Genomic DNA, 27,809 nt, shown 5'->3' on the forward strand with positions numbered 1-27,809 from the left:
GTGAAAGCAGAAAAAAACAAGAGCTCAGGAACATTAGAAAAAGGCAGGGAATAGCACTGATCGCTCAAACATGAGATAAGAGTGAATATTTGGATGATGGTCAGATTCTGTGGGTGTAATTGGCCCCCTGTATGCATGAGCTCTACCTCCACAGATCCAAACAGCCTCAAATGAGAGGTACTTTCTAAACCCACAAAAATCACAAGTCTCCTGAGTGACTGTCTTTTTTTCTTACCATTGTCTCTAAAGTTGCTGCCTAATGACTATTCACACAGCATTACATTGTGTTAGGTATTTTAAGTGACCCAGATATAATGGGCTCTATAAAAGTCTATCTGGACAGTCTGTGCAATCGCTGTGAAGCTGGGTTTGGGATCCTCAAGTAGGATCTGTGCCAGTGGGAGGGGTCCTTGGAGACAATGGGCTGAGGGTACCAAGGGACTGTAGACCACTTTTCCCTCCAAGACATGATGACATGTCATACACACTTTCTTAAGCCCCTAGGCACGGACATCACCTTCCATACTATACTCTTCTGGGATTCACAGTTTAGCTGCCCCTTCCCCAGTCCCCCGTAAGGGAAGAGCACAAGGTAAGATTGGAGGATTAGAAAAATAAGCCTTGGAGAGTTGCATATTTGGACTCAAAAAATACCATGTGCCAAGTAGTAAGTAGTGTATTCAAAGCTCTCTCTCTCTCTCTCTCTCTCTCTCTCTCTCTCTCTCTCTGTCTGTCTGTCTGTCTGTCTGTCTTCAGTTTTATTTAAACCTACAGAGGTTAAGAAGGTAAAATCTGCTGTGGGTTGTACCCTGCCTAATCTCTCCATAGCCCTCATCTCCACCCCCGAATAATAATGAAGCTCTTGCCAAGAGGAAGGAGAATTGGGCAATTTAATGCAATGTTTAAGGCCTGTTTCTTTGAAGGCTTTGTTTCTCCCTGCCTGCCTCTAAAAGTCACACCACACCTGCCTTACCAAACCTGCTTATGGGCATTATTCTAGCAACAGAAATTTTGTATCTATTCTGTCCCTATCTGGTTTGAGCCTCCTAGTTCCTTTTTTATTTATGGACCATTCTGGTCAACTGAGAAAGGGAATCCCTTTCTCCAACCCTAAACCAGGCCACAATAGTTTCAACCAAAGTTACAGTCTAGAGGAAAAAATAATAAACACACCGGCATGTTGTATCTCTTCCATTTGCAAGCATGTGCTAAAAAGGGATCAACCAGCCAACAAGTTTAGTGTTTCAGAGAGGAAAAGTTAAAGACAAAGAACCATTCTAGATAATGGGAAGGGGAGGGGCTTATTATAGATGGCTGGCAGGCTGCCATTCTGTGAGGTCTTACATTTTTAAACAGTGCTTACCCAATGCTCCCCTTAATCCCATTAAATGAAAACTTTTTCTAATTTTAAAATTAAATTTCCTGTATTTCCTGATAGGCTTCCAAGTTAGCCTCTTTCCCTCCTCCTCTCTCTGTCCCTTGATATTTCTGTAAGAAGAGGGGGCATTAGCATCCTGGAGAGATGCCAACTGGCACAGTTACCCTCGGCATCACTAGATGCTCCTGAGATTTTCTAACTGGTTCAGGTTGTTTCCTAGCTTCCTGTTCTTAGGCATTGCCCTCAAGCTTGGGGCTAGTGGCTGTGGTCTTTCTCCCCACCACATGGGGGCACACTTCAGTCATTTCGAAATGTGAGCTCCAAGTCTAATTACTACAAGTCTTCTTTTCTGTGGCGCTGGGGACTGAACTCAGAGCTCCATGCAAGGGAGACAGGTTTTCTCTAGCTGAGCTCAGCTCTTAGGCCCTGTGAACATGTATCCCCAACACAGTCACATTTATTTATACACAATGCCCTTTGTGCACAGCTTCATCAAAAAGGACCAAAAAGAGAAATTCAATAGAAAGTTATCACTGTATATTAATACCAAAGCAAAATTAACTCTTGTAAAAAATAGCTTAGTCCATGCAAACAAAATAATGAGTATCTAGCATGACTTTGAAAGAGTCTCAGCTACAGCCTGATCCAACTGGGTGCATTTTCTGATTTTGTTTATTTGCATTTAGAATAAAGAGTCCCCCACAGATGTGTACTGTCCAGTCAAGGAAACACAATAGTAGCTGGACTTATAGTGCTCTGCCTATTTCTTATGTATTAATTATGCAAAGGTTCTGGTGAACTGATACCTTCCATCTTCCCTTTGCCACTCATTTTTATTGCAAAATAATTGGGAGATTAGGGTACCATACATTTTTTCCCCCAATGGACTTCTATCCCCACATGTTGAAAGTTCTTGTGAGTAACAAGCACAGTGTGTTGGTTTGAATGAGAATGGTGCCCATAGACTCCCATCTCTGAGTCTGTGGTTCCCAGTTGGTAGACTGTTTGGGAAGGATGGAAGTTAGGCTTCCTGAAGGAGGTGCATGAGCTCTTGGTCCGTGTCTATCTGTAGCTTTCAGATCAGACATGGGATTTATGTTCTCAGCTGCTGCTCCAGTGCTATGCCTGCCTGCCTGTGGCCACCCTACGCATTATAGTGGCCCTGGACTAACCTCTGAAGCTTTAAGCAAAGCCCTAATTAAATGTTTTATGTCAAAAGTTTCCTTGGCCACAATGTCTCCTCACAGCAATAGAGCAGTAACTAAGACATACCAATTCTTCTTTTTTTTTTTTTAATACATAGAAGACCATCTGGTTTCTGAACCTATACCTTTAACTATGTTTATCCAGCAATAGCACATGATTGTAATGCCAGCACTTATAAAGAGAAGGCACAAAGATCAAGAGTTCAAGACCAGCTTTGGTTCCATACTGAATTCATGACCATAGCAAGAATTAACTTTGAAATAATGTTATTTTTTTTTAGTTATTTTCAACACCTCACATGTAGATAATGAGCTAGTGTTATGGTATAAGTCATGTTATTAAAATCATGTTAAAATTTAATTTTCACTGAAGAGCCATTAAAAGGCAGGGCACTGGGGAAAGGTTGTGATGGAGGGTCTCTCCTATTACACCCCTACAACAGACCCTCAGAGACGGCCCCTTTCTTGCCCTTCTGCCTTTCACCATATGAGGTCACACCATCTTAAAAACAGAAGCAAAGCCTTCACCAGATGTCAACCCCACTGCTCTCTGCTCTTGGGTTCCAACTTCCAGAACTGTAAGTAGGACATTTCTGTTCTTTATAAATCTCTGTTCTGTTAGAGCACAGACAATGGACTAAGGCACATAAAATGTGTGTTTTTAAGTAGTGCGCCAGTAAAGGTCACTTCATATCACTTAGGACTACTCAGAAATGCACAAAAATTTAAATAGGCAACTTGCCTTGGTGTGATAACTTAAGGAATTTATAATACTGTAGTTGAAATTCTATGCAGTCCAAAATGTAAACAGTCACCACCTCGGAGAAAAAAATATTAAATCCCTGTTGTATTTTCCAGAGAAATAAAACCATAGAGAGAGTCTTACATTATGTATACAATGGGTGTGCTAGCAAGGCTAAAACTCACAGAGCAAACGGCAGCCCAACATTTCAGCAAAGGTTGATGCTGCAGTATGGAAGGTGAATTCTATGAGGAAGAAAGTTGCAAACTCTTGTGGAATTTTGGTGCCAATCATGAAGCAGCATTCTTTCAGTCTTTGCCTTTGAGGTCTCCAGTTGATGTGATGAAAGCCTGTCCTGTCCACAGGATAGAAGGCAACTTGCTTACTCAGAGTTTAATTTTGGAAACAGTAATCACATCTAAAACACAGGCTAGACATGGTGTGATACACCTATTAACCCAGAATTTGGGAGGCAGAGCAGGAGGACTGCCAAGTCCAAAGCCAGCCTGAGCTATATACAGAGACCCTTTCTTATAAAAACAACAAAATAAAATACCCTCATAGTGAATCTCTGGTGTGTGGCCAAACATCTAGCACTATATTAATGCCAAGATGACATATAAAATTGACATATAGATATAGAGATATAGATATAGATATAGATATAGATATATCTTGAGCTGCTCTGCAGACACCCAAGCAAAGGTAAAGAAGGTAGAAGGAAAATAAACTCATATCATATAAAAATAAATAAATATAAATGTAGGTATGTCTTTATAAAATTTACAAGACATAACTCATTTATATGATGTATCAACACCCTGGAAGCATACCCCTGGCCACCACTGTTAGCATCTGCACTGGAGTTTCTGCTGTCACTCTTGGTGCAGTGACTACAGATGTGGTGATCTGTGACTCAAGACTGTACATAAATGTGCAATGCCAACCGAGTACCAAGCTGTAATAAATATTTACTCTCTTCCTTGATTTTTTAGATTAAAGCATGTCAGAAAACTTGGAAACACTTGTTTAGAAATGTCCACTTGGAGTCCACTAGTCTGAAGCTGGCAGTTATGAGTACTGAAGTCACAGATAAGTAACCATTAACTTTAAAGGAAACCAAGTATTGTATTAACCCTGGTCATTTGCAGGTAAGAACTCTTGAACAGGATCAGTCAGCCTGGGAACAGTGCGCTTTGTTCTGAGTCTACCAGCACCAAACTAGAAGCTTAACCAATTCTGGAAGAGGAAAGAATGGTTTGGAACTTCTTTTGTTTGTTTTAGTTTGGTTTTGGTATCTTAGATATAAAACTGTCTTAACCATTAAACTGGCTTTGTATGATTATGAGTATGCACTGTGTGCTTGTTTGTGTGCACATAGTTACCTATGTGCACGCACATGGGTTTGTATGTGCAAATGGAGGTCAGAAGAAAACCTTGGGCATCATTCCTCAGATGTCCTTTTCTTCATTAAATAATCGGCTTTTTTTTTTTTTGATGATTACATAAATATGTAGTTATATAATTTCTCCATTTCTTTCCTTTCTGAGAAAGCTTCTCCTTGATTTCTTTCGAATGTGTGGCCTCTTTTTCTTTAATTGTTCTTGGTTTATATTGTACTGACCTGGAGCTCATATAGTAGGTCAGGCTGGCTGACTGTTGGGCTCTAGCGATCTGCCTGTTCCCGTCACTGGGATTATAAGCATTTGCCATATGTCCAGCCTTTTGCATCCTGAGGGTCAAACCAGTTCTTCTACCTTCAGACCATGTACTTTACTGAGATATTCCCCCAGCCTCATTACATCACATTTTTAACAAAAATAACCTTTCACTGAAGGGCTCAGTTGTCCATCATATGCATGGGCTTGAGCCTTTTTGCCATTGTTTGCAGAATTATATAAAACTCTACAAATAAAGACCATCAGCCAGCATTTACCTTTACAAGCCTAACTGCCTCAGGCAGTTATAAAATGAACAATTTGTCTCCAACACCCATTTTCCACAGCACTCCAACAACACTTACTATAACAACTAGAACATGTCTGGTTAGTCTGTTAAATGATTTGAAGCATCTCCCTGTGTCTCACTCTATTTGTGTCTCAAGCAAACAAAAAACTGTCTGAGGTCAAAGAGATGACTCTTTGAGGAAAGGCACCTGCCCTGTGTCAAGCCTGATGACAGGAGTTCAATCCCCGAGACCCTCATGGTAGACAGAGATCACCAACATCCACAGTTGTCCTTTGTTTTTATTTTTAATTTATTTATTAATTTATTATGTATACAGTGTTCTCTCTGCATGTATCTTTTCAAGCCAGAAGAGGACACCAGATCTCATTACAGATGGTTGTGAATTACCATGTGGTTGCTGGGAACTGAACTCAGGTCTTTTGGAAAAGCAGCTCGTGTTCTTAACCTCTGAGCTGTCTCTCCAGCCCCATCGCCACCCCACAGTTGTCCTTTGATCTCCACACATATCCACAAATGTGTGTGTAAGTGCACATGCATGTGTGTGCAAGTACACAGAAGTGTGTGTGTGCACATTTACACAGGTGTTACACACAGACAAAAAGAGCTAATCAGACACATAAAACAAACAACAAGTTAACAGAATAGCTTTTTAAAGAGACTTCATTTCAGCTGCCCTCATTACTCACCTGTCATAGAGAGGCATGGGCACCACCACCACCATCAATGACCAAGGTAGGTTGAGAGGGAGAGGTGCCCCTACCCACCACCAGCAACCACCTGCCCTGCACCTCACCTGGGCAGCACAGTAGAACCCACCCCGAGGACTGGAAGGCAGGAGAACTGGCCCTTCCCCTAGCTCATTGCTGTAAGGGGTGAACTAGTCAGGGCAATTCAAGAGAGCTCACCCTGGTGAGCTGGTTAGTTTACCAACAGTAGTTACCAACTCCCCAAGTCCAGATCCAGGGTTATGAATTGGCCCACCGCAACATCCACCCCATCTGTGATCTGCTGGAGCACAGGAAGGGACTGGTCCTGCAGACCCAAAACTGCAGCATCTCCATGACACAGAGCAAAAGCAGGGCATCCAAGAGGAAATCTAGTGAGGGCTCAGCATGGATAGTGTGGCAGAAACCAGAGGCCACGAACCAGACCAGTGACTCTTTGCAATGAACACTTGCAAGTAAACTTTCCATGATGAGATTTTTTTTCTTTCTTTTTTTTTTTCCTCTTAAATCTTATTTTGGGGGTGGAGTTTCCAAGGGCAGAGGGTAGATACAAAGAAAAGGGGGTGGAGAAATGAATGGGATGGAGATGCGTAATGTGAAAGACACAAAGAATAAATAAAAAGAAAGTTAAGAGAAGGAGAGAGACTCCATTTTACACATAGGAAAGCTATGTTGAAGAAAAGTGAATTAGCTGACACTAGACAGTAAAGCAGCTCACTCTGGCTTGTACAGGTCTCCCTTCTTCCTCCCTTCTGCTGATTCATGCAAACATCTGTCAGAGCAGCATTACTCTTGCATGTGAACCCTGCCTGACACATCACCTCACTACATTTCCCTAGTGTCCTTCTCTCAGAGGTCCTGTAACAAATCCCTACTGTAATACACGTGATGCCATTGACCCTGTAGATGTCTCCTTTTAGGTGATGTAGAAAGAATCTAAGGAAAGCTGTCTAGTGGCACGTCTTAACTGCAAATTAACTCCAATTGAAAGCCACCAGGCCAATGACAATCTGCAAAGGCTGCGTATTTGGAGCACAAGCTCTTGGTCATTTTTTTTAAATACAACAGTGCATGGTTGGCCCTGATATGGATGCCCTCTCAGAGCATCCAGGAAAATGCCACTACAGATAATGTTCCGTACTGTTTATACCATAGCTCAGCGGACGTTATCATTTATTGAGCATTCAGCAGTTACTAGGCAATGAATGGCTCACATGATGTTGAAAGTCAAATAACTGAGTTTTTTTTTTTAATATTGCAAGAAAAAAAGTCATAGAATTCAGCTTTCTTTAAAAAAAAAACAAAAACAAAAACAAAACAGGTCTTGCCTCAAGTTTATTTGTAAAAACAGCATAGGGCAGGAATCATCTGCCTCTTCTATGGGGCCTTCACAGGGGCCTGGGAGCCTTTGGGAGCCTGAGCTGAGGCTGCAGCCTAGGCCTTAGCTGGAACTGAGGCCTCTGCCTTGGTTTGAACCTTGGGCTTTGGTTGGCAGAAGCTACGACCCTTGGCCATGTAGCTTCTACTTTGCTTCCCAAGCTTGGGGTGAGCGATGAAAGCAACATGGCTGAGTTTGTGGTTGGGACCCTTTGGCATCTTGGGTTTAACCACCTTGGACTTCACAAAGGCCTTGATGGCCTCTGTGCATACACTCATTCATTGCCTTCACTTTGCTTGCCTGCATCTTCTTCCGGCCTTTCTTGTGTTTCTTGGCAAAGCGCATGTTCCTCAGGAACTTAGGGTCAGCCCCCTTAAGAGATTCATATCTTTGTGATCGGACTTTCTTGATGGCATATCTGTGCCATTTCCAGACTGATAGCATGTGGTGTGGTTCTTGGACTTGGCCATGCCTGAACGGTAACCCACAGCTAGAATTCAGCTTTCTATCTAACAGGAAAATGATATCACTACCTATGACTCTGTTTAGCATAAACAGGTTCTGGTAATATAAGTTCCTCTCCCATAGCTCTTATTTGGGGAAAATATGAAAAACAAGAGATAGTATGATGGGAGAAGAAAGAGAGATGATAAACAAAATGTCTCACTGGAGAGGCTGCTCTGGGGGAAAAAAATAGTAGCAGACTAAAGGATTACCCGAAAGTAGCAATAAAGATGACCATTTAAAAAGTAAACCTAGTCTATATATCTTAAAATATTCAGGTAAGGTCCATAGAGCTGGACCCCCAAAGAAAAGAACTCTAAACCAGTAGCAGGCTAGATGTAGCTCTTAAAGGAATGCCTATTGGCTAAGTACTTTCACCAGATTCACGATAAGAAAGAATCAGCAGCTTGCATCCAGCTCTCATCATCCCTGGGGATTTTTATATATAATAAACTGGATATGTTTTCTACAGCTGGAATAATGCATTGTATTAGGTGAGTTATCTCAATGAAGATGTCAGCTGAGTGATGGTAAATAGATCTTGGACTAGATGAATAGATATGCCTGGCTGCTGCAGCTTGGAATCTAATACTCAAATAGGCAAAAGACAGTCATAGAGAATGTCAAAATTGCCCACATACACATGAAAGATGTTCAGCTTCATCCTGGGGGAAGTTGATTCAGACCACAATAATCTCAATGAAATGCCATGTCATGTTGAACACAGTGCGTAGGATGTAAAACACTGACCACACAGCCAGAGTCAGCACGGATGCGGGGAGACCAAACATCTTGCTTTGTGATGAGAGTCTGAAGGAGAACAACCACTTTGGAAAGTGTTTTATAACACATACTAAAACCAAACAAGCTCAAGAGCCCTGACCCAAGCCCTGTTCCCTGGGTTTATCCCCTTCATGTTCATCAAAAGGCATACAAGCACAGGGCACATAGTCACTTCATTTGTTTTTGTGTTTTGTTTTTTATAAATTTTTACTTTAAATTTGAAACAAACTTGTTTTTCATGTCAATCCCAGTTCCTTCACCCTTCTGTCCTCCTCTGTTCCCACTACTAAGCCCCATCCCGTCCCTTTCTGCTCCCCAAGGAGGATGATGCCTTCCATGGGGAGTCTTCAAATTCTGTCATATCATTTGGAGCAGGGCCCAGGCCCTCCCCCATGTGTCTAGGCTGTGAGAGAATCCCTCTATGTGGGATGGGCTCCCAAAGTCTATTCATGTACTAGGGATAAATACTGATCCACTACCAGAGGCCCAATAGACTGCCCAGTCCTCCCAACTAACCACATTCAGGGAATCTGAGTGGATCCTATGCTGGTTTCCCAGCTATCACACTGGAGTCCATGAACTCCATCTTCTTCAGGTCAGCAGTTTCTGCAGCCTGGTCTTGACCCCTTTGCTTATCACTCCTCCCTGTCTGCAACTAGATTCCAATAGTTCTGCTCAGTGTTTAGCTGTGGGTGTCTGCTTCTGTTTCCACCAGCTACTGGATGAAGGCTCTAGGATGGCATATAAGGTAGTCATCAATCTCATTATCAGGGAATGGCATTTAAAGTCACCTGGCCACTATTGCTTAGATTTTTAGTTGTACACATCCTTGTAGATCTCTGGACATATCCCAAGTGCCAGATTTCTCTTTAAACCTATAATAGCTCCCTCTATTGTGGTATCTCTTTTCTTGCTCTCCTCTATTTTTTCCCTGACTCAATCTTCCTGCTTTGTCATACCCACCTCTTCCTCCTAACTCCTTCTCCCTTCCTCCCTCCATGCTCCCAAGTTGCTTGGGAGATCTTGTCCCTTTCCCCTTCTCCAGGGGACCATGTATGTCTCTCTTAGGGCTTGCCTTGTTTCCTTACTTTTCTGGCAGTGTGGATTGTGGGCTGTAAATCCTTTGCTGTATGTGTATAAACCATATATGAGTGAGAACATACCATGTTTTGTCTTTTTGTGACTAGGTTATCTCACTCAGGATGGTTTCTTCTAGTTCTATCCATTTGCCTGCATATGTCAAGATTCCATTGGGTTTTTTGTTTTGTTTGTTTTGTTTTGTTTTTCTGCTGAATAGTACTTCATTGTGTAAATGTACCACATTTTCTCCACCCATTCTTCACTTGAGGGCCATTTAGGTTGCTTCCAGGTTCTGGCTATTACAAATAATGCTGCTATCAACATAGATGAACAGATGTCCTTGTTGTATGAATGTGCATCTTTTGGGTATATGCCTAAGAGTGGAGTTACTGGATCTTGAGGTAGACTGATTCCCTTTTTCCTGAAGAACCACCATACTGATTTGCAAAGTGGCTGTACAAGTTTGCACTCCCACCAGCAGTGGAGAAGTGTTCCCCTTTTTTCACATCCTCTCCAGCATAAACTGTCTTTGGTGTTTTTGATTTTAGCCATTCTGACAGGAGTAATATGGTATCTCAGAGTTGTTTTGATTCGCATTTCCCTGATGCCCAAGGATGTTGAGTGCTTTCTTAAGTGTCTTTCAGCCATTTTAAATTCCTCCATTGAGAATTCTCTATTTAGTTCTGGCCCCACTTTTTAATTAGATTATTTGGAGTTTTAGTGACTAGCTTCTTGAGTTCTTTGTATATTTTGGGGATCAGCCCTCTGTCAGATGTGAGGTTGGTGAATATATTTTCCCATTCTGTGGGCTGCATTTTGTCTTCTTGACTGTGTCCTTTGCCTTATAGAAGCTTTTCAATTTCAGGAGGTCCCATTTATTAATTGTTGATCTCAGTGTCTGTGCTACAGGTATTATGTTCAGGAAGTGGGTCTACTGCACCAATTCTTTCAAGGGTACCTCCCACTACTTTCTCTTCTAAGAGGTTCAGTGTGGCTGGATTTATGTTGAAGTCTTTGATCTATTTGATCTTAAGTTTTGTACATGGATATATCTGCAGTCTTCTACACACCAGCATCCAGTTATTCCAGCACCATTTGTTGAAGATGCTTTCTTTTTTTCCATTGTATAATTTTAGCTGCTTTGTCAAAAATTGGATGTTCATAGGTGTGTGAGTTAATATCAGGGTTTTCAATTTGATTCCATTGGTCTTCCTGTTTATTTTTGCACCAATATCAAGCTGTTTTCAGGACTACAGCTCTATAATAGGGCTTGAAGTCAGGAATGGTGATACCTCCAGAAGTTCCTTTATTGTACAGTGTTCTTTTGGCTATCCCGGGTCATATATATATATATATATATATATATATATATATATATATATATATATACACACATATATATATATATACATATATATACACACACACACACACACACACACGAATATTGGTCTTTCAAAGTCTATAAAGTATTGTGCTGGAATTTTGATGGGGATTTCATGAAATCTGTAGATAGATTGTTTTTGGCAAGATAGCCATTTTTACTATGTAAAAAATCTTACCATTTTTCTGGTATCTTCTTTAATTTCTTTCTTTAAAGACTCAAAGTTCTTATTATATAAGTCTTTCACTTGCTTGGTTAGTGTTACCCCAAGATAGTTTATGTTGTTTGTGGCTATTGTAAAAGGTGATATTTCTCTGATTTCTTTCTCAGCCCCTATTTTGTCTGTATATAGTAGGGCTACTGATTTTTTTGAGTTAATCTTGTATCCTGCCACTTTGCTGAGGTGTTTACCAGCGGTAGGAGTTCCCTAGTAGAGTTTTTCAGGTCACTTATGTAAAAGATCATATCATCTGCAAATAGTGAAACTTTGACTTCTTTCTTCCCAATTTGTATCCCCCTTAATCTCCTTTTGTTTTCTTATTGCTCTAGCTAGAATTTCAAGTACAATATTTAAGAGAGTGGACAGCCTTGTCTTGTTCCTGCATTGAGTTTCTCTCCACTAAGTTTGATGTTGGCTGTTGGTTTTCTGTATATTGCTTTTATTATGTATAGGCGTGTTCCTGTTATCCCTGATCTCTCCAATACCTTAATCATGAAGGGGTGTTGGATTTTGTCAAAGGTCTTTTTCAGCATCTAGTGAAATGATCGTCTGGTTTTTCTTTTTCAGTTTGCTTATATGGTGGATTACATTGATGGTCTCTTGATATTTGTAGAATACCTATCCAGGACCAGATCTGGTCTTCAGTTTCCATGGAGAAATCAGATGTAATTCTGATATTTTTGTCTTTATATGTTACTTGGCATTTTTCCTTTCCTGCTCTTAATATTCTTTTTTTATTCTGTATGTTTGGTGTCTTGATTATTATGTGGAGAGGGAACTATTTTTTGTGGTCCACTCTGCAAACTTCTTGTACTTCATTGGCATGTCTGTCTTCAGGTTGGGAAAGTTTTCTTCTATGATTTTGTTGAATATACTTTCTGCACCTTTGAGTTGGGTTTCTTCCCCTTCTTTTGTACCTATTATTTTTTTGGTTTGGTGTCCCATATTTCCAGGATATTTTGTGTTAGGAATTTGTTGGACTTAAGATTTACTTTGGTTAATGAATCTATTTCTGCTAGTGTATCTTCAACACATGAGATTTTCTCTTCCATCTCTTGTAGTCTGTTGGTTATGCTTGCATCTGTAGTTCCTGATCATTTACCCAGCTCTTCTATTTCTAGCGTTCCTTCAGTTTGTGTTTTCTTTATCATCTCTATTTCAGTTTTCATATCATGAACTGTTTAAATTGTTTCCTTCATCTGTTTGATGTTTTTTTTTTTCTTGGCTTTCATTGTTTTTCTTTAAGAGATATGTTGATATTTTGAATTTTGGGGGGATTGTTTTTTTCTTCCATTTCTTTAGAGGATTTTTTCATTTCCTCTTTTAGGGTCACTATTGCCTTCATGAAATTGTTTTTAGGATTGTTCTCTTCTACTTCATCTGTATTGGGATGTTCAAGTCTTGATGGTGTGGAGTCCCTAGACTCTGGTTGTTGACTGTGTTCTTATACTGTCATCTACCCATCCCTTCTTTCAGTGCATACCCGTGGGGTCTTTCCCTCTCTTGGTGGGTATGGAACCAAGGTTCTCTTCCAGTGGGTGCAAGAATATCCAATACCCCAATGGTTCTCATCGTCCAATGGAGGTGGGACTAGGGTGCTGGCAGACTCCAGATAGGCTGGTCCACTGGGGCGAGTTTCCCTGTGCAGAGTCCCTATTCCTCAGGAGACTCCAAGCAGGGTGCCAGAAAGCAGACTCGTTCTGTGAATGGAGGAGAGACAAGGATGCTGGCAGACTCTGGACAGGCCGGTCTGCCTAGACAAGCTCCCCTATGTGCGCGCACAGGCCCCAGGCCTCAGGAAGCTCCAAGCAGCTAGTCACTTCATTTGTAAGAGCTAAAACTTAGAAACAATCCAACTGTCCATTAAATAGTCAAAAATACAAATAAACTGTTATAGTCATATTCAGTAATAGAACAAAATAAAGCTCATTGATACATTGATCAACCTGGGAAAAGAATCTGACAAACTGTTGAGTACAAAAATGTAATATATATATATATATATATATATATATATATAATTATATATACATATATATATATATATATATACAAAAATGTATAACATAATAAACTTCTAAATGAAGTTTAAAAACAACTGAAACCAGGACTGGAGAGACAGCTCAGAGCTCAGTGGTTAAGAGCGCTGGCTCTCTTCCAGAGGACCCAGGTTTGTTTCCTAGCACCCATTTGGTGGCTTACAACTACCCATAATTCCAGTTCTAGGAAGTCCAGTACCCTCTCTGAAAACACCAGATACACACATGGTGAACAGACAGACATGGAAGCAAAAACAGCCATAGCTATAAAAATAAAAATGAATAAATCTCTTTTTAAAAAATTTAAAAAATTGGGGGCTGGAGAGATTGCTCCATGGCTAGGAGCACTGGCTGCTCTTCTGGAGGACCAGAGTTCAATCTCCAACCCCCACATGGCAGCTCACACCTGTTGTATCTCCAGTTCCAGATAATATGACATCTTCACACAGATATACATGCAGGCAAAACACCAATGCATATGAAATAAAAATAAATAAATTTAAAAAGAAAGCAAACTGGAACAGTATTTTAAAAAAGAAATGTGTGAAACTAACCTAGAAGTTGAGACGCAGGACATCCAGGCATGAGCTAGTGGGCTAATTACTAAGAAAAGTTCAAGAGAGATTTTTTTTTTAAATCTGCTAGTGTTTTGTTGTATCTTGATTTGAGTTTTAAGAACATGGATGGGTACGTAGATAAATGCTGAGAACATGTATGGGTGTGCATGTGTGCATATATAGGTAAAATTTAATGAAGCTATACATTAAATATTTGTGTAAGTCTCAGAATAAAAGTCCCACTTCATTTCTTTATCTTTGCTCCCCTACACACATTGATTATATATGTATATGTACACACACACACACACACACACACACACACACACACACACACACATATATATATATATATATATATATATATATATATATATATGCAGAATAAGATTTGTGTGCCTTAAAACAAAGTGTTCTCCTGGTTGGATATCCTTGACCTAAGAAAGCTTCAAACCCTAGTCTCCAAAAAGTCTACAAGGTAACCACAAATAAGGAAGGAATAACTCCTTGTTGGCCTGTGATATGTAAAGAACATGACCCAGAAAGAAGTATTTAATCCTCGGTGTAGACACAGAGAAGGGTTCAGAGGAGGTGATGGCATTTCAGATGTGGTCCAAATGATGCGTAGAATTTTAAAGATGAAATGGTAAATGAGACATCCTGTGGTAATATCTTGTTTGTACTAACAAATAAAGCTTGCCTGAAGATCAGAGAACAGAGCTAGCTGCCAGCTAACCATAGAGGTCTGGAGATCAGTACAGACAGACAGGAAGTGTGATGGTAGGGTGGAGAGAGGAACATAGGTGGGAGAAGACGGGAACTCTTTCTCTTTTCTGAGGTAAGGTGTGGCTGTGGCTTGCTCCTTCATCTCTCTGATCCTTCAGCATTTTCCCCTATATCTGACTCTGGGTTTTTATTATTAAGATCTATTAGAACTTGTGCTACAACATGCCAAGCAGGGAACCCAGATAAGCAAACGTGTGGGAATAACAGTAGACATCATTTTCTCCAAGGGGAAAGCTGACAGAGACTATGGCTGTCTAGGGCAATCTGAGGTGTGTGGAAAGGAGACAATGTGTTAGGTAGCATGCACAGTGGATCATGAACACATTGTGACAGTGTGGATTGAATGTGGTAGCTGGGAAGTGGCTTATGAAAAGAATATGACTTGAGATAGGAAATACATATAAAAAAAAACCTGGAAAAAGGAAGGACCTGGCTTAGCTCCAAACTAGGTAACTCAAGCAGTAAAACAGTTGTCTGCTCTCAAATGTGTTCCATCTTGCCACCCCATCCCTTGGCGGGGGTGGGGGTGGGGTGGTGTTGCACATCCCCAGGCCAGATTTCTGAAAGCATCAATTGTGGCTCCAAAAGTGACACTTGTTTCATCATTGAATCCATGGTTCTGGACCCAGAGAAATGAGCCATCAAATACAAAATTAGCTACATGGGGTTAACATCCGACCAGGTGGAATAAAGCCCAGTTCCAGCATGTTCATTAATGATGTCTCTGTAAAGGAAAATAAATTAAGATGCTTTTTGTGATCCAGCAGAATGCTGCCCTGAAGCCAGGGGTTGTTTACATGGCGGAGAGTCTGTGACTACAGTGCCTCGAAGTAATTTCTCTTATTCAAAGTCTGCTTTATTCTGAGTTGCAACCCCTGGTAATCAGCATGCTCCTTCATACACAGTTTATTTTAAAAAATTCAAAGATAGCAATTTTCTAGCATTGACCAAAAATTCTTTCTTTTGGAGGTGGGGAAAACTATTGGTTTCCAGCTTTAATCAAGCTCCGAAAATTATTTATTGATATTTTCAGTGGCAAAGGTAGAAAAGTAATTTTTTAATCTTACAGTATCTTTCATATCAACAGACTTTAAAAACCTGTAATTTTATTGTGGCTTACATGATAATTTGCTAGGGCTTCAATGGGAAATGTCTTCCAAAAGGCTTGTGTGTTTAAACACTCAGTCCTGAGCTGATGGTACTGTTTGGGAGACTGTAAAACATTTGTTTAGAAGATGGAAAAGTAGATGATGGGGAGGAGTGGCAAGCACTGAGACTGTATAATGTATCATAGTTCTAGCCCAAGCTCTCTGCTTCCTAGATGGTACCATGCCAGAGAGGGAAAGGAAGAGACAGAGTTATCAGCAAGTTTCTGCTATCATGTATGAAGTCACCCTAACTTTTCTGATATATTATCACCCTTAAACTCTGAGCCAAAATAGACCTCTCTGTGATGATAATATTATTTATTATTTGTTAAAGCTTGCCTGAGGATTTAAAAAGCAAAGTTAGCCACAAGCCTTAGAAGCCAGGCACACACCTTTAATCCCAGCAGCCAGAAGCTAGGAGGTGGTGGCACACACCCTTAATCCTAGGACTCAGGATTAAGTGGTAGATGGATCTCTGATTCTAGGACACCCAGGAATATATGAGATTGGATCAGTCTAAACAAGTAACATATCACATGCTTCTAATCCCAGCACCAGAGGAATATAAAAGATAGAAGCAGGGTTTTCAGTATTCAGTAGGAGGCATCCATTCTCCAGTCACACTGAAGATGAGGCATTCATTTTCCAGACATACTGAAGACAGGAAGAGCTCAATATCAAGGAGGATGGGAAGACATTCAGCCTCAGGATTCTCCAGCCACGCAGAGAAGAGGCAGCAGGATCAGCCCATTCAGCCTAAGGTAGATGTAAGAACTAGTGGCTGACTACTTTGCCTTTCTGTTCTTCAGCTTGAAGTTTGAACCCCAATATCTGTCTCTGGCTCTTTTATTCTTTCAAATTAAACCTCTCCTCTCATAAGTCACCTGTATCAGGTATGTTCATCTATGAGCTGTTATGAGTAGATTTTTTCCCCCTTGGTCTGGTCCGACACCACGCCAGCCCCAAATAACACACTGAGACACTGTATTAGATACAAAGCTGTTGGCCTGTTATTATCATTGCTTATTGGCTAGCTCTGTCTTAAATATTAACCCATTTCTATTAATCTAAGTACTTCCACATGGTCTTATCTTAGCGGAGAGAGGGGCTGGCGTTATTCTCTCTCCGTCCTCCATCTTCAATATCCTCCCTACTACTTCCTCCTTCCTCCTAGTCTCCTCATCCCGCCTATCTTGCTTCCCTACTGGCCAACAGTGCTTTATTCATTAACCAATAAGAGAAACATATTTACAGAATGACATCTCCCATTAATGAGCCAAAAACATTTGCATGTAAACTATGTTATTGAAGTCTTACAGCCGAGGTGAGAAACCCAAACCCAGGCTAATTCAGCTCTTGCTAAAAGGGACTCCATTTCCCTGATGGCATCCCAGCATTCATTGCATACTTGTTCCATCTGGGGAGCAGAAAGAGGTGGTTGTAGCAAAGTCACTGAGGTAAGGCTAAAGTTAATGCCCGAGATAGGATTAGTAGATTTAGAGATCATCTTTCATTTTGGTCTTCCTCATTCCTTGCTTGCAGACATCTGTCACATGGCTTCTTATGCGGAACTGCCCAGAGTCACAGGTAGACCCCATCCCAATGCTTGCACGCAGTCCCAAGGCAAATACTTCTGTACAATGAGAGTGAAATGGAGCCTGGCTATTCATTGGGTATCATACATGGCCACCCTCCCATCTTCCCACTTGCCTGAAGTACTTTCCCTTCTTCACTCCTGAGCTTCCACATCATCCTAAGTCCAACTTCATTTTACTAGGAATGAGACCATCATTGTTGATTTATTCATCTTCCCTAAAAGACCTTCTAAAGCAAACACTCCTACTGCATCTCTCCTCTCCTGCCTCTTTCTTTTTGGTCAATGTCCTCCAGTGATAAAGCACAGTTACAGTTTTATCCACCATACTTGAGCTTGTAGGCCCTGGGATCCTACTTTATATTCCCTTTAAAACTCATGTAATACAATGATCACAGAACATCCAAGTCATCAAAGAAAACAATTAAAAATAGAACAGGGCTATGAGAGATCTGAACAGGAGTGAGAGGCAGGAGGTGAAGGATGGAAGAAAATCGGTTCTGCTCAAGTGGCCCCCACCAGTGCACGCTATTTCAACTCCTTCATCTCTGGCCCAGTAACCCACTCCCTCCAAGAGCATGAGCAGAAGATGTCCACTTTATTCCAACATTCATGGGAGGAGTTGAAGTGTGAGATGTAGTAGGGGAGTTATTTATTAGGCTCCAAAACCTGCAACTTCATGCAATTAACATGCTATGTCTCCCTGGTTAGACCACACTACACCCATCTATTCCAATGCTACCCACCCCAGTCCTAGATAGGTTTTCTGCCTTTTAGAACTAAATATATGGCAGAACCCAGGTATATCCTGCCATGTGTACACACAAACAACAAAGAAGGCACTCCATTAGCAACATCTACCTCTCCTGGAGGCCATAGAAGATTATAAATGGCATTTTCCCCTATAATAGACAGGCAAACACACCATAGCCTAAGCACTCAGGAGGGGCCATTTCTTAAGAGTTTATTATGCACCGACACCATGCCAGGGCTCAGCATACATCTTGCATAGTGGTAGCTCTTAAGATTTCTTACATTTAATGAAATGAAAAAAAGCAAAGAAAGATATTATTTGGGTTGCTATTCACCCACTGAAGTTTCCACTCCCCCCCCCCATGAGATGTGAACTACACCTACCAGGAGAAAGCAAGTAGCATGGATATAAAGAAGGGTGTTGACATGAGAGAGCCTGGGAATGCATGATGAGGTCTAGCCTCCAGTGGCTTCCGGATAATTCAGGACAGGCTTGCAAATAGACGTGCAATATTGAGAAATAAATAAATAAATAAATACGGGTGGGAAACTGGACAGAAAAGATGGTACATCACCATAATTTTCCTACATCAGACCAGGCTTTTGTATTGTCATGAAATAAAAACTAACTCCTTTTGTTTAAGGACTTCTGTAATTTGCCTGTGACACACACCTCCCCTTGGTGACACTTGGCATAGCCCAGGAGACTCTGAGATGGAATGGTTGTGGTATTGCAATTAAGAGGGGGCATTTTTCAGAGCTTATTATGTACCGACAACAGGGACAGGGATCTGGGAGACTCCATGGCCACAGAAGGAATGACCTAATTCACAAAAGGCTTTAGTGGACAGGAATAAAGCTGATTCTCTTCGATCTGGAAGAGCAAGTTCAGCCTGGGGAAGGAAAGACTATTTTATCAAGAAATAAATCAGAAGCCTGGACCATGACTGCTTTTTTCCAGGCACATCTTAGTGATGAGGAGGGTGTGTGTTCAGACCACAGGAATCTCCAAGCTGCCTGGCACCACAGCAGCTTTGAGTGGGACACCAAGCCCACGGGGGCCGATGAGAGAGAGGCTCAGGCAACAGCTTGCTTGAGTCTGTGCTTTGTGTCTCCCTGAGTGTGTGTGGTTTCTTTCATTTGTGTTTGGCATTTTTTTATTTGTTTGTTTGTGTGGACAGTCTCATTTGGAGGCTGGTGGTTACCGGCCTTCCCTCTGTGTGAAGTGGCTGCCAAGAAGCCTGGTGTCTGTAGCATTCTGCTTCAGCCTCTCTGGCTAACTGCCAGGCCTGAGGTGGCGGCTGGAGCTTCTGCTAGCCTGGCTCAAAAAGCACGTTCCAGTGGGCACTGGGAAGTCCAGCAATACGGGAGCACTTAGGGGCAAGAAGCAAGGCAGAAGACAACCAACCTGCTAAGCAGTCCCCAGGGAGGAAGGCAAGTGTCTGTCACAGAGATGTCATTGAGGAAGCAAAATACAAGAGGGCTATAAAAATGTGCAGACGTGGGGAACACCACATTCTGCCTGACACTCGGCACCTCCTTCTGTCCTGAAGTGATGCATACTTCTCACAGTATGGATGGGAGGCCGAGGCTAGTGGACATCTGTGAAAGGACAAAGGAAGGGCTAAGGCTGCAAAGCCAGTTGGACATCTGTCTTTGTCACAGAGGTGTGTCCCACCTCAAAGCCTGAAATAAACTTGAACGGTCCACCTTTAGAGAAGATGGGCTATTTTTAAAAGGCTTGAGCTTTGAAGCTATTTTAAAAGCCTAAGATATAATTTAGCAAGGAGGGCGTGAGGGGAGAAACTGACCTATGAGAAAGGAAAAGAGGTTAAAACGCTTTATTAAAAAATAAAAATAAAGTTCTAGAATTAAATATATTATAACCTAAATACAGGCCTTGGGTTCCCTCATCAATCACAGTTTTGTGTGGCTGCTTTGGTAAGTAGATTTCTGAATTTTATTTTTGAATAGTATAATTTTCAGATTAAAACTTGTAAAAACGAAGTCCAGCCCCAAATGTTTAAAAAATAGAAAATGTTCCACACAACTATTTCATTCAACTAAGAGTATGTACTAAATAAATGTTTCTTTAAATTCCTCACCATTCCAGTACTCCGTGCCTTCTTCACACCCTAGAAGTTTCCCTGCTCCTACAGCAAGGCCTGTCTGACTACTTCATAGATAACATCGGGCCAGAGCTTCAATTACCAAATCCCTGTTTTTCAGAGACTTAACCCAGGTATAAAATGTTTGGGGAACTCAAATTTGGCAGATAACTTCTCAAGCCAACAGTTAATTCTCTAAAGGCCATCATCTTTTAACTGCTGGTTTCCAAATCCCAACATGCAAAAAGTACAGAAAATCAGATAGTGAAATTATCCATTCTGGCTCGCAGGCCCACAGCAATTGCATCCTGAAATGGTGCCCTGTCAAACGATGGTACTTTTTCAATTGGGCACTCTTTGCAGAATCATTCAACAAGGAATAAGACTGGCAAATGAAAAAGGGGTACTGTTACTATGACAACAGACCAGAAGGAATGTGAGAAATCCATCACTTCTTCATTTTTTTTCTTCCTTCCCTAAAATCAAGGTAAGGTGTTATTGTATTCATGCCTTGGGCTGTCTGGTTTTTGAAAGCATAGACTTTGATATCAGTGTAATCAAAAGCAATAGGTATTGTAAATTTTTTTACTGTCTTTGTATTTAAGCATCTATCCTGAGGACAGAATTCACTAGAAAACATAATGTCACTGGCTTCTTGGGGTCTTGTTCAGAATATGAAATATGAAGGAATAAATAATAACCACACAGTAAATACATTGACAGCAGCGCTGGCACAGGAAGGAGTAGGAATGGTCTTGGGAGCCAAGCTTGCTAAACATGAGGGATAGATATGCTTTGGAGCCAAACTAGCTGAAAGTTAAACTTGAACACACCCTATACAATTCACTTAACCTCTATAAGATGGGTGAACTATGATGCTGGCCACAGCTGATGCCTAAAGAACTTAGAGCCATGCCTGTATGTGAGAAGCACAAAATACTTGGACTGGTAAATTATTTTAAAATAGGAACTGACTTGGGAAAGAATGAAACTAAAGGACCAGAGATAAAAGGTGATGCTGCAGGGAAGTTCCTATATTATCTCTTTTTCAGTTCTCAGGTGTAAAGTGAGCTTTCCATCCTGGTTGTTCCCCATAGCCCTTGAGCCCCAAATAAACACACAGATGCTATATTACCTATATTGCTGTTGGCCAATAACTAGGGCTTCTTATTGGCTAGTGTTGTTTTAATTATTAACCCATTTCTATTAATCTATTTATTTCTACATGGTCTTACCTTACCGGAGAATGCCTGGCACATCCTATCTTCCCAGTCCCTCATGGCAACTCCATCTGCCTGCATTTCCCAGAATTCTCCTCATCTCCTAATCTCACCTATCTTCCTGCCTTATTGGCCAACAGTGTTCTATTTATCAACCAAAAAGAAAAACATATATACAGAAGGAAATCCCCCATCACTCAGGAATTTTGGACTTCTTGCTCAAGAGTCATCAATAATCTAAGGAAAGGATTTCTATAGACATGCTCTCTTCCCTCTGGTCTACTCCCCCTAGCTGTGCCTTGAGTGACTCAAATCTGTACCCAAGAGTCAGTAGAATTCTAGCTTCGTTTCTCTGCTTCCACAGTTCCACACACTTGTTCACAGTCAAGCAATACTCATTTACTGAATATCTATTCCATATACGTCACTGGAAGACACCTAGTAATACTATTTAATTTTATATGCTGACTCCTAAAGTGGGAAATCAATGAGGGCTTTTTAAAATTGTGTTATAAGCCTTACCCCCACAGACAGGAAATTACAGTTTCTCATATGTGACAAAGAAAGGCTGTGTAGATCAACTACACTCTTGTGCTGAATTTTAGACTCTTTAGCTTTATCATAAAGCAAGTTAAACAATGAGTTAAACCAGAGTCATCACTAGTTGTCTCTGGAGCTAAGCAAGACAGTTATCACACCCACACAGCTTGGGTCCAAGATCCCTCAATGGAACAACAAGAAAATGGGAAGAAAGGATACATGCACACACAGACACATGTACAGAAGAGTTGGGCTCTGATGGAGCAGCACCTACTACCACCTCAACCAGGAACACCCATGTGTTGATTATGTACAGCACAGGAGGAGGGGTTAGCTAGTCTGGGTAAGAGGTGTTTGTGGGCAAGGAATCTCAGACTGTAAACATCCAGAAGGATGAGGAAGCTGCCCCAATTGCTAGGCTTTGTTCACACTGACCAATTGACTACAAACACTTGTACTTGAATTGAGGCGGCTTCGCCTTTCAGGGCCTGATGCCCTGTGGGTAATGGCTTTGCCAGTTTCCTGTGGGTCCGAAACCTTGGGAGTCCTTGGCATCTCTGTGTCTGTATCAGCAATACACATTCACTCAAGACTTCACTCACTCAGGACTTCCTCTGCCCCCTACAGACAGTGAGCATGCACTTCTTTGTGCTACTCTTGTTCTTTTCACTATTTCTTTTTTGTTTTTTCTTTCACTACCATCCACCATCCCTAAGGGAAAAACAGGTAGAACTTAGTGTTAAAAGGGGATTTTAAACAGCTTTGTTCAAAGTGTCTGTTGTGCAAACCACAAGCTACTTGTAGGCTATAGAATGTTTGTAGGGACCTATGAGAACCATGTATATTTTTACATTTTGTACATTTTCCTTTTAAACATAATGATAAAATAAAAATGTGCACATTCTACATAAATTAGGTACCAAACTCATGTTGACACTGAAAATGTTTTCATAATAGAATTTTTTTGTGATAAATGAACATCAAAAAGAGGCTAAACTTAAATTTCCATTCAAATATGACACAGTGACAAATGAATGGATGGACAGATACAGAGAGCGATGCAGATAATAAAAATGATATAGACTTGACATAGATGTATATTTAAGTGTACAAATATGCTATTTGTTGGATATCTTTGCTGTGTTGTGTTTTCTTTCAGAGATTTTACCTACACATCAGCTCAGGCTGTCTTCTCCAGGGCATTACTGATAGAGTTATCATCAAGATTCAGATTTATGAAGAAACCCTGCCCTAGAGGGTTGAAATGACTTTGCTTAAAGTTTCAAAGCCAAAGAGTGAGAAGTCAGAACATCATAGCTACTGTCAAAATCCATCCTCTAATACTGGCCAGAATTAGCTCTGGGCTGCTTCAACGATTTTTAGCTATTCCCCTTGCCAGAGGCCTTTTCCTCAGTGTTTTAAAAATCTATGCTAAACTAGGTGAGAGGGTACAGTAAAAAAGAAAAAAGTAAATTGTATACACCATATTAATGTTTGTCTAAATGTGTGTGGGAGGATAGATGGATGCCCAAACTCTCAGCCTTGCCTATTTGGTTTTTAAATATTTAGAAAAATGGGGAAAATACAAATATTTATCTTTTATGCTTCTTTTTCTTTTGTTTTGCTTTGTCTTTTCAAGATAGGGTTGTGCTGTGTAGCCTTGCTGTATAATCCTGGAACTCATTCTGTAGACAAAAGCTAGGCTCAACTTCACAGAGATCCTCCTGCCACTGCCTCCTGGCATGTACCACCACCACCCAACTCCAAATATCTTTCCAGAAGGTTTTAGTAGGTTAGAAAGCACTACCATCCTAAGAACAAAAGAAAACATTTTTAAACTAATATTTCATAACATGTCTTTTAGTTTAGTAACACAACTTGAAACAAGTTCAGATTTTTTTCCTGCTTCATCCTTGCATCATCTACAAAACAAATACTTATTCACTGATACAATTATCTCCATGAGTACAAGGAAACTTAAACTTTCTTAGTCAAGTGAAGTGCTGTTCTACATTGGATAGCTATTTGGCATGGGTGGGTTTCATCTGTCTTTCTAGCCTGACACCAATCAACTTTTCTGTTTGAATCGTCACTCTGGAACTGGTACGTACTTCATCCTTTTACAAAGAAAAGAGTACATTTTTTTTCTGCAACCACGACAGCACTTTATCTGTTAATTATCTATTGTAGTGATAAAATGCAGTGTCCAAGCCTTTAATCCCAGCCCTCTGGAGGAAGAGGTAGGCAGACCTTTGTGAGTTCAAGGCCAACCTGGGCTACAGAGTGACTGCCAGGATAGGCTCCAAAGCAATACAGAGAAACCTTGTCTCAAAAAAAAAAAAAAAAAAAAAAAAAGTGTCCAAGGCAACTTAGAGAAGAAAGGTTTTTTTGTTTGGGCTTACAGTTGCAGAAAGATGAAGAGCCAACATGGTGAGGAAGCAGCAGGAATAGGATGCTGAGAGCTCACATCTTGAACCCCAAGCAGGAGGCAGAACATGCAAATTGGAGCATGCTCTCAAAGCCTGCCCCTAGGGATACACTTCCTTTAGAAAGACCACACCTCCTAAGCCTCCCCAAACAGTTCCATCAATGGGTGACCAAGTGTTCAAATGATCCAGAGGAGGGCATTTCTCATCCAGATCACCACAATCACTAAATAATGTGTCAGCATGTGCTACAAGAATAGAATACAAGTGGACAATCTGATTTTTAATAATTTCTTACCCCTGAGTGTGAGTGAGAGTTGCAGGACCTTGTGCAGATTGTGGGGCCGCTGGCAGTGGGACCAGGGTTTATCCCTAGTTCATGAACTCATTCCCTATGGAGGGTACTCTCTCAGCCTAGATACAGGGAAGAGGGCATAGATCCTACCCCAAATGATGTGACAGACTTCGTTGATTCTCCATTAGGACTTGCCCTCTCTTTGGGGTGGATGGGAGCAAGGGGGAATGGGAAGTACAGGGACAGGAGGGCGAAGGAACTAGGATTACTATATAATTTTAAATTTAATATGAATAAAATATATAAAAAGTAAATGAACAAAATAAGAAAAGGATAACAATTTCTTAGAGGGCAATATGGAGGGAAGGAAGTGAATTGTGTCCATGCACAGAAGTTGAATTCCTAAATTTAACTCTAAAGGAAGCACGATTTAAAAGATCTCACCCAGGTTTCCTAATGAAGTCAATCTTCTTGTTTATCTATTTTCTCTCTCCTCACCTTCATCATTTGATAGTCTTCAACTGGAATTTTGTGTCCCAGAAATTATGCTTACTTCTCCAAATACTGTGATGTTCTGTGACCTTGTACCTTCCTTTGTTTTACTACCTGTTTTTTGTTTGTTTGTTTTCTGGTTTTTCAAGACTGGGTTTCTCTGTGAAACAGTCCTGACTATACTGGAACTTGCTCTCTAGGCCAGGCTAGCCTCAAACTCACAGAGATCCTCCTGCCTCTGCCTCCCAAGTGTTGGGATTGAAGGCATGTGCCACCACCACTCAACTCAGAAAGTTTTTCACAGACTGCACAACCCATAGTCTTTAATCTATCTGGAAAACTCCACAAATACAATTCTCCAGAACCGCTACCACCATCTTTCTAACCACCTCAATCAGGCCTTCCTCTGCTCTGCCTCTAGGCCTCAGAGCTCTTGCATCAACCATGTCATGGTGGCCAGGAGCACTTTATCAAACTCTTGTGTTCTCTGCTAGACTGTGGGCTTTTTTAAGACAAACACGGTGTTTTGTGTTACTGGATTTCCCTCACACAGCACTAGATCATTCCTCATTTTAATGTGTGGCATAGATTGAGTCAACTGAAGTGATCAAAAAAAAAAAAAAAAAAAAACAGAGAAGGGGTTGAAATTGTCAAAATTTGGGCTCTTTAAAGAGCCTTTCTTTTTCTCTCTTTTTTTAACTGTATTAGAAATTATTCTTTGGCAATTTCATACAAGTACATTCTGGTTATCACCATCCTCCACACCCTCCATGCCCTCTGAAACCCTTCCAACTCCTTTTACCCCTCCTTCTCCCTACAAGTCTCCTTTCCACACTCTTGCTTTTTTGTTTTGTTCTGTTTTTTGAGTCTCTGAGTTTAACCATGGCCATCTGTGTGACTATGCATTTGGAACTAACTATTGGAGCCTGCTAGGCTCATCAGTGGGTATGTAATGGAAGACAATGTCTTCTCTTCCCCCAAGAATCTACCAGTGGCTAATAGTTCAAAAGTAAGAGATAGGGAACTGTGAGCACTGCCTCAGTCTGTGACTGACTGTTGATTGGCCCATTGTGGTACAGAGTCGATGAAGGCAGTTGCAGTTGCTATGAGATCATGATTGCATTGTGTCATGCCCAGAAGATAGCATTATGTTTCAGCTCTTATATTCTTCCTTCTCTCTCTTCTGAGATAATACCCAAGTCCTTGAAGAGTTAGTATAAGTGTTCTACTTAGGGCCAAGCACTCATCCATCACTTATTCTCAGTACCTTGAGCAGTCATACATCTCTGCAATCACCAGTGTTCACTGTAAAAGGAAGCATCTCTGACTAAGGATGAGAGCAGCATTTGTGTATGGCTATAAACATAATTATTCATAAGCCAGCTTGACACCAAGAAAAAATAAGCTGAACAATAGTAGTAAGTTTTACCTAGGACCTAAGACCTCCTCGGCCATAAGTTTTGACAAAGTCATGGATTCCCTCTGGTGGAACAAGATTTATATCTAATCAGAGAACAGTTGGTTAACTCTATAATAGTCATACCACTATAGCACCAGTGGCAAGTTTGTATTATAATTAATAGGTTCATATCTGGATAAGACCACTGATGTCTCTCCTGCATATTAGGTTTCAGTACTAAGAAAGCTAGCCACCAGGAATACAACTTCTAATTCAGTTCCAGTGTAATTTCTTTGTATCTTGCAATCAAGATATCAGCAATATTGTCTTATCACCTAGCTCTGGTGTACAAGCAAGAGGAATAGCAAGAGTGTATATTATTTGGTGGGCTCTGGGGCTTCCCTAGCTAATAGCTCATAAGGACATATCCCACACCTGACACTGTGGAGAGTCTTAGTATTTCTTTTATGATAATATCTGTCCACAATAAATAACTAATTATGATTTAGAGAGTCTGACCAGCAGAAAGGGCTCCTTAAAAGTAGCCCTTCCCTCCCAGTACCATTTGTTCATGCATCAAGGTCTGACCAAGTGTCTCCTGCAATTCAAGCACAGCATTGGAAGTCTGGGGTAGAAACATGGATGAGCCAAAACGCTTCCCTATTTCACACACATGTCAAAGTTTCTAGAACAATGTTCAGAAAAGAATAAACATGAGATAAAACAAAGAAAGATCATATCACAGACTTAGTGCAAACAACTACCATGAGCAGTAGAGAAGAGAAAAAGCATCTATGGTAAAAGGCCATAGGAAAGAATATTTGGAAGAAGGCTTAATGTTCTGAAAGAGCCTATAGTCTCTAAATTCTCCTCAGAAATAAAAATCTATTGCCTAGCTCTTTTAATAAATAAAATTACCCTTATTAAGTTACTCTATTGTAACTGGTGTTTCATGTCATGCCAGGTCCTGCCACCCTTCATCCCCAAATAAACACATGGATGCTATATTAATATTTAGACTGTTTGACTGGTGGCTTAGGCTTCTTATTGACTAGCTCTGTCTTATTAACCCATTTCTATTAATC

This window comes from Phodopus roborovskii, unplaced genomic scaffold (genome assembly GCF_943737965.1).
Source record: "Phodopus roborovskii unplaced genomic scaffold, PHOROB, whole genome shotgun sequence".
NCBI lineage: Eukaryota > Metazoa > Chordata > Mammalia > Rodentia > Cricetidae > Phodopus > Phodopus roborovskii.